Genomic DNA, 7,923 nt, shown 5'->3' with positions numbered 1-7,923 from the left:
TTTGTTCAGTGAATGGATGTGATCGAAAAATCTCTAAATTACTTAAGCACTTGATTGTCTGAGCATATTAAAACAACTAAAGGTGATTATTAATCTAAGTATATGAGGTCGGAAAACAACATAGGCATGAGATCCGTAGGGAACCAACGCTAAACAGGACTTAATTTAAAATTGGAAATTTGGCTTGAGTACTTAAGATCGGGATTGCCATTAAATTGGATTGGAACCTTAACTTGATTATTCCTAAACTTTTAAAATGAAGATCCAGTGCTGGTTCAGTTTCGTCTGACGACAGAGATCGGGAATGTAATTGACTATTCAGGAGATTTGACAATTGGTTTGAGAGATCGGCAAGGCTTTAAATGACATGGAGACTTAGTATTGGTTTGATTTCTTTTGAGGAGAGGTCGGAAATGTGATTGTTCGATAAAGAGAGATCAAAAATGAAATTGGCTGGCAAAGGGAGACTTAGTGCTGGGGATCAGTTTCGAAATTTATTGATTTTAGGGATCGGCCAAAATATGGTGTCGATAGGACCCATTGAAAAACGGTGTCGAAAAAATTTGAAATTTATATCGCCGCGAAGCTCTCGACGAGTGGAGCGCTCTGGTACTCTCAGTTTTCTCGTGGGGTTCACAGTTTGCGAGAAATCTAGCCCAAAAGTCAAAATGGGCTAAAATTTTCTGGGAAAAAATTAGACAAACCGCTCGATGGATTTCGGTGTTCTTGGTGTCTATGGAAAGCTCTCGATGAGTAGATGGGTATAGACACAAGACCCAGCCCGATTGGTGGCCAGATCGGTCGAATTTTGGCCAGGAAGACGAAGCGGCGTGCTTACGCGTCGCGTCGCTTCGTGCGACAATTGCCGGTGATCCAGGCGGCGGCCGACGAGCTGGGGCGGCTGGGGAGGTGCGCTGACGGGCTGAGGTGGCGGGGGAGGCGGTTGGCCGGCGGGCTGGGGTGGTAGGAGAGAGAAAAGGAGAGAGAGAGAGAGAGAGAGAGAAGAAGGAGAACGCGCGCAGGAGAGGAAGAAAAAGGAAGAAGAAAGGCCGGTGCGATTCGACCTGCCAATTCGGTCCGATTCGATTCGGCCAGTTCGATTCAGGATACAAAATTTTGAATTTTTACTCTGCCTTGGAACCGAAAATGAAATCCAAAAATTTAAAAAAAAAAATTCTAGAAAACTCAGAAAAGTTCATAGACTCCAAATATATTTTTAGTTTTGCCACGTGGTCTTTAAATTAATTTTTAAAAATCATCAAAGTTTATATTTTCGGAAAATCGAACCCGATTTCTAAAATCTGAAAAATTTCAAATAATTTCCTAAAATTTCAAATAAAATAAAATATCAATATTTACCCAAAATAATAAATTTAAAAATTAGGGGTGTTACATTCTTCCCCCCTTACAGAAAATTCATCCTCGAATTTTACACAGGGCAGAATAAAGTACAGGATTACATATTGAACAGATAAGGGTACTTGCTACGCATGTCCTGATCTGACTCTTAGGTGCACTCTTCCACTAACTGGTTCCTCCACAAAACATTAACCATAGGGATCTGTTTTGATCTTAGCTACCTCACTTGGTAGTCCACTATGGCTACAGGTTGCTCCTTAAACGTCAAGTTCTCTTTTAGCTCTATTACATCAGGCTATAGTACATGAGAAGGATCTGGAATGTATTTCCTGAGCATGGAGATGTGAAACATAGGATGAACATGAGAAAGGTTGAGTGGTAGCTCCAACCGGTAGGCAACTGCTCCAACTCTATCAGTAACCTCAAAAGGTCTAATATACAGAGGTGCCAACTTGCCCTTCTTCCCAAATCTCATGACTCCCTTCATTGGAGAAACCTTCAGGAATACATAGTCGCCTACTGCAAACTCCACATCCCTCCGTCTGGGATCTGCATAACTCTTCTGCCTACTGAAAGCTGTTTTCAATCGATCCCTAATTAAAGGAACTATCTCTGAAGTGTACTGCACTAGGTCTACATCATGCACCTTCGCTTCTCCCATTTTCGTCCAACACAGAGGAGACCTACACTTTCTTCCATATAATACCTCATAGGGTGTCATCCCTATGCTGAAATGGTAACTGTTGTTGTAGGCAAACTCTACCAAAGCTAGCTGATCATCCCATTGACCTCCAAAATCCAAAACACTCATGCGAAGCATTTCTTCCAGCGTTTGGATTGTCCTTTCGGACTGTTCGTCTTTCTGAGGGTGGAAAGCAGTACTAAAGTTCAACTGTGTGCCAAGTGCCTCCTGCAACTTCCTCCAAAATTGAGAAGTGAACTGGGGCCCTCTGTCAGATATTATGGAAGCAGGAACTCTATGCAATCTGACTATTTCTCGAATGTAGAGCCGGGCATACTGTGCAATAGAATATGTAGTATTTACAGGCAAGAAATGAGTTGATTTAGTTAGGCGGTCTACAATTACCCATATCGAATCATATCCTCCCGTGGTACGAGGCAACCCAGTCACAAAATCCATGGTAATCGTTTTCCACTTCCATTCTGGGATAGGGAGCTCTTGCAGCTTCCCTGACGGTCTCTGGTGTTCAAACTTCACCTTCTGACAAGTCAAGCACTTGGACACGAAGTCTGCTATGTCTCTCTTCATGCCATTCCACCAATAGCTATCTTTCACATCATGGTACACCTTAGTGGAGCCTGGGTGGACATTGTACAGTGTATAGTGTGCCTCTCGCATGATTTCATTTCTGAGATTGTCCACATCGAGCACACATATCCTAGAACCTTGCACTAGGGCGCCATCATTGGCAAATCCAAACTCTCCACCTTCACCCTGTTGTACTCTTTCTATGATCTTCATCAATTGTTGGTCTCTGTACTGGGAAACTCTAACTTTGTCTCGTAGGTCTGGTTTCACTGAAAAATGAGCCAATAATACCCCTTCATCTGAAAGATCTAGGATTAAACCTTGATCCATCAACTCATTTACTTCCTGAATCAACGATCTCTTCTCTGCTGAAATGTGCGCCAAGCTGCTAGAAGATTTTCTACTCAAAGCATCTGCTACTACATTGGCCTTCCCAGGGTGGTACTGGATAGTGCAATCCTAGTCTTTCAGAAGCTCCATCCATCTCCTCTATCTCAAGTTTAAATCCCTCTGTTGGAAGATGTACTTCAAACTCTTGTGGTCGGTGTATATCTCGCACACTTCACCATATAGGTAGTGTCTCTAGATTTTTAGTGCAAAGACTATAGCCGCCATTTCCAAATCATGGGTAGGGTAGTTCTGCTCATGCCTCTTTAGTTGCCTTGAAGCATAAGCCACTACTTTTCCATTCTGCATCAAAACACACCCTAAGCCAATTCTGGAGGTGTCACAGTACACGGTATATCCTTCACCACTCATAGGTAGTGTCAACACCGGGGCAGTGGTTAGACACTCCTTAAGCTTCTGGAAACTCTCCTTATAGTCATCTGTCCAAATGAATGGAACATTCTTTCGAGTTAACTTAGTTAGGGGAGCTGCTATCCTGGAAAAGTCCTGCACAAAACGCCTATAGTAGCCAGCTAGGCCCAAAAAACTTCGCACCTCAGTGACTATTGTAGGCCTAAGCCAATCAGTTACAGCATCAATTTTCTTGGGATCCACTTGAATACCTTCACTAGAAATCACGTGTCCCAAGAATGAGATGCTTTCGAGTCAAAATTCACATTTTGAAAATTTGGCATATAGCTGGTGCTCCCTCAAAGTCTGCAACACCATCCTCAAGTGCCACACATGTTCTTCCTTGATCCGAGAGTGTACCAAAATGTCATCTATGAATACGATGACAAAACGGTCCAAAAAGGGCTTGAACACCCGGTTCATCAAGTCCATGAAGGCTGCTGGTGCATTAGTGAGTCCAAAAGACATCACCAAGAACTCATAATGACCATATCTTGTCCTGAATGCCATTTTGGACACGTCCTCATTCCTGATTCTTAACTGATGGTAGCCTGATCACAGGTCTATCTTGGAAAAGAATCTAGCCCCTTGGAGCTGATCAAACAGGTCATCGATCCTAGGAAGTGGATACTTGTTCTTCACAGTCACCTTGTTTAGCTGTCTATAGTCAATACACAACCTCAATGACCCATCTTTCTTTCTTACAAATAGCACAGGAGTGCCCCAGGGTGAAGTGCTCGGATGCATAAAACCCTTGTCCAAAAGCTCCCGTAGTTGCTCCTTTAGCTCCCGTAGTTGCTCCTTTAGCTCTTTCAATTCTGTTTGTGCCATTCTGTAAGGCGGCATTGATATGGGGTTTGTACTCGGCACAATATCAATGCAGAACTCTATTTCGCTTTCTGGTGGCAACCCTGGAAGCTCCTCAGGGAAGACATCCATGAATTCTCTAACAACAGGAACATTTTCCATGTTGACACCTTCTACAGATGTATCTCTCACCAATACCAAATACCCTTGACATCCACGCCTCAACATTTTTCTAGCACTAATTGCTGACACCAAATTATATGGAGCCACGCTCCTGTCACCATCAAAACCAAATTCTTCCACACCAGGTATATGGAAATACACCTTTTTGCTCCTGCAGTTTAAAGTGGCATAATGAGTTGCCAACCAATCCATTCCCAAGATTACATCAAAATCCATTACTGGTAGAGGAACCAAGTCTGCTGGGAGGATCTTTCCATCCACTACTACTGGGCTACCCGGAAAAACCATATCTACATCTATGTTGTCACTAAGTGGGGTAGCTACAGATAAAGGGTATTCTACAGTGGTAGGGTTTCTACCCAATCTCATGGCAAACACAGGGGAGACAAATAAGTGCATAGCTCCCGGATCTATCAAAACACGAGCCTCATAGGAACAGACTAGAAGAATACCTGCCACAACTGCATTGGAAGCCTGAGCATCCTGATGGGTCAGGGTGAAAACCCGAGCTTAACCCCTACCGGGTGGCGTAACTCGACATCGACTTCTACCTCGACCGCCTCCAAATCCATGCCCCCCTTGTCCTCGGCCCTGTTGGCTACTTAACTGACTGCTTGCCATGCTGGAAGCACCAGGATACAACTGACGAGGAACATTTATAACAGAACCCTGTGACCCCATCTGTAGCTTGCTGAACACAGGGCATTCCCTAGCAAAGTGACCCGGTTGGCCACACCTAAAGCATACTCCTGAACCCATCATACAAGGTCCTGAATGTCCTTTTCCACACTGTACACAAGGTGCCAAGGAAGATCCTGAACCAGACCCAGAACTGCTATACCCTGAACTGTGACCACTGCTGGATTCGTACCCTGGTCTAAACCCTTGGGATTTGTGTCTAAAACCACTCCTCTTATTCCTGCTTCTTCCTTTGCAATTAGTTTGGCCACCACTATCCGTAGTACCCATGTGGGGAACACCTGAAGAACCCCCTGCTCTGTTTTTCTTTGCCCTTCCACTGTCATCCACAGCATAGCTAATCTCAATCTGTCTGGCTTGATCAATTACCACATCAAAAGACTAATCAGATATCATGGCCAGGTTTGCATACCTGCTCAGTTCCAAAAATTCTGTAGCATATTCATCTACAGACCTGCCATTCCGTCTTAAGGCCTCAAAGGCCCACTATTTTTTATCTCTGAAACTTTCTGGTACAAACCGGTTGATAAACAGTTCCACAAACTGAGTCCACGACAAACCCTCCATCCGAGGTAATACGTAGTCATTCATCCATTGTCTAGGCATAGGCCACATGACATGCTGTATACACTCTATAAGTCTTCTATCACCAATCTGCATTTACGCACGTCTGCAGGAATCCAAAAATCGATATGCATCGTCTGACACATCATAAGTACCAGGCACCAACTTCTTTAAATTGATGATTTGTTTGTAAGGTTCCCCTCTTGGTGCGGTGGACTACTGCTGCTGTGGAGGGTGGACCATATACTGCGTCATCATATCGATGGTTCTCTGCAACCCAACTAGAGTAGCTGCCATGGGGTCCATGGGACCCTGTGCCATAAAAGACTGATCCTGAACTGGTGGCAGCTGCTCTTCTACTTGAGCAGCTCTAGGCCTCCTACGCCGCCTCCTCGGGGCAGGCGCCTCATCCTGTGCTGACACCTCGTCAAGCACATCTAGTTCTGGTGCAGTGGCAGCTCTCCTGCTTCTATGCATTTTCCTGAAATTCAACAGCATTAGCCCACAAAATTCAAAACTGCACATTATACAGCTCTATAGACTCATATTTACACATAATATATGAAGCAGAGACTAGAAGCAAAGATGACAATGCAAGACGAATGTGGACCATACTTTCCACATGTGACTCCTAGTAGACCCTTCCCAACACTTTAGACAAACAATCCCTAAGAATCTGGAGCCTAAGCTCTGATACCACAATTGTCATGACACCACCTATGGGCCGGACTGGCACTAGGACCTAGGCCAGCCTAAAGCCCCCGAGGCCCGTAGTAAGCCTAACTATTCATTAACCCAACTCTAAGGCCCATTTGGGCCCAATTTCAAGAATTCAACCGGACAGAGTCCGACCATAAAATGGACCTTTCAACGGGGAGTTTTTGACTCACCCGACCTGTAAACACAATATATATCAATTGAGGAGCTCAGCTCACCCTCCACATACTCATATCAACATAAAAGTAAATGGGAGCTCAGCTCCCTCATCTAGTCCATCAAACATGCATATAATAATAATTTTACAGGTCCAACATGATAATTATATTACAGACCCAAATCGAATAAATATTTCTAACACATGCGGAAAGTCTAAGAGTTAACAGGTTTATACAAAAATTAATAACTGACCTGCGAGGGAGAAAAGCAGGTTAACCTCAAAAATATCCTCCTGTGGCCTGAAAAAATATTGAACAGGAGTGAGCATTCGACTTAAAGAGTAAACTATCAATTTTAACCATAATCTCTATAACTATCTAAAACTAATGCACCCTGTAGAGTGAAATGCAACATCAGCAATATTTTCACATCATAACAGCAAAAAGGTAATTTGGAGCACCCACGCACCCAGAAATATCAATCATAATATATGGGAGCTGATCCCCTATACAGCTCTCTTAAATCCAACCTGTGCAAGCGAAGAACTCAGCTCGGACTTCCAATTAATAACCAAATCGGGGTCCCAGCGAAGAACTCAAGTCGTGTCTACCCCGAAGGACCGGGTCCTAGCAAAGATCTCAAGCCGTGTCTACCCATCCTATCCATAGTCAACACCACATCACGCGCACACCAACGCACGCACACTGCTCCAAATTACCACAACAACATCCATGGCACTTTAACAGTTATGAATGCAGCATAAAACGTGCCTAGAGTTTAACTACTTAGATACATACATATAAGTGATGCATGGGCATGCTTAAACATATAATAATATCGAAATTACAATTAAAATTAATATTTTACTCACAGACTTGACAACGGTCACTGCGGTGGCTAGGTGGAGGAAGAAGGCTGTCTCGGCTCACTTGGCAATTTTTTTATTATAATCATTTAATAAATTTGACTCAATACGATTAAACAAAAGACCAAATACGTCCTAAGTTGTATCGAAAATCCGATAGAGTCTCCCCTATACCTAGGACCTACCCAACCTGCAAAAGGGCTCAAAATACACTTCTATATTCACAATCCATATACCCACAACTCAATCACATCACACCGCCCCTCCTGGGCCCATTCAAACAGTCATCCATCATAATATGTAAATTTATAGTTTAGTCCTTATAATTGATTATTTTTGTAAAAACTGCCCAAATAAGCTCTAAAAATTCTAAAACTTTGCCCTGCGGTCCTTAGCAATATTACTAGGCTAATGCAAAAAGAATTATAATTTTCTGAGCTACCACAAATATTTTACGGATTTTTAATCTCGTTTAAGCACTAGAAAATTACGAAAAAGTAAG

This window comes from Hevea brasiliensis, chromosome 14, assembly GCF_030052815.1.
Source record: "Hevea brasiliensis isolate MT/VB/25A 57/8 chromosome 14, ASM3005281v1, whole genome shotgun sequence".
Lineage (NCBI taxonomy): Eukaryota > Viridiplantae > Streptophyta > Magnoliopsida > Malpighiales > Euphorbiaceae > Hevea > Hevea brasiliensis.
This window is presented reverse-complemented; position numbering follows the sequence as displayed.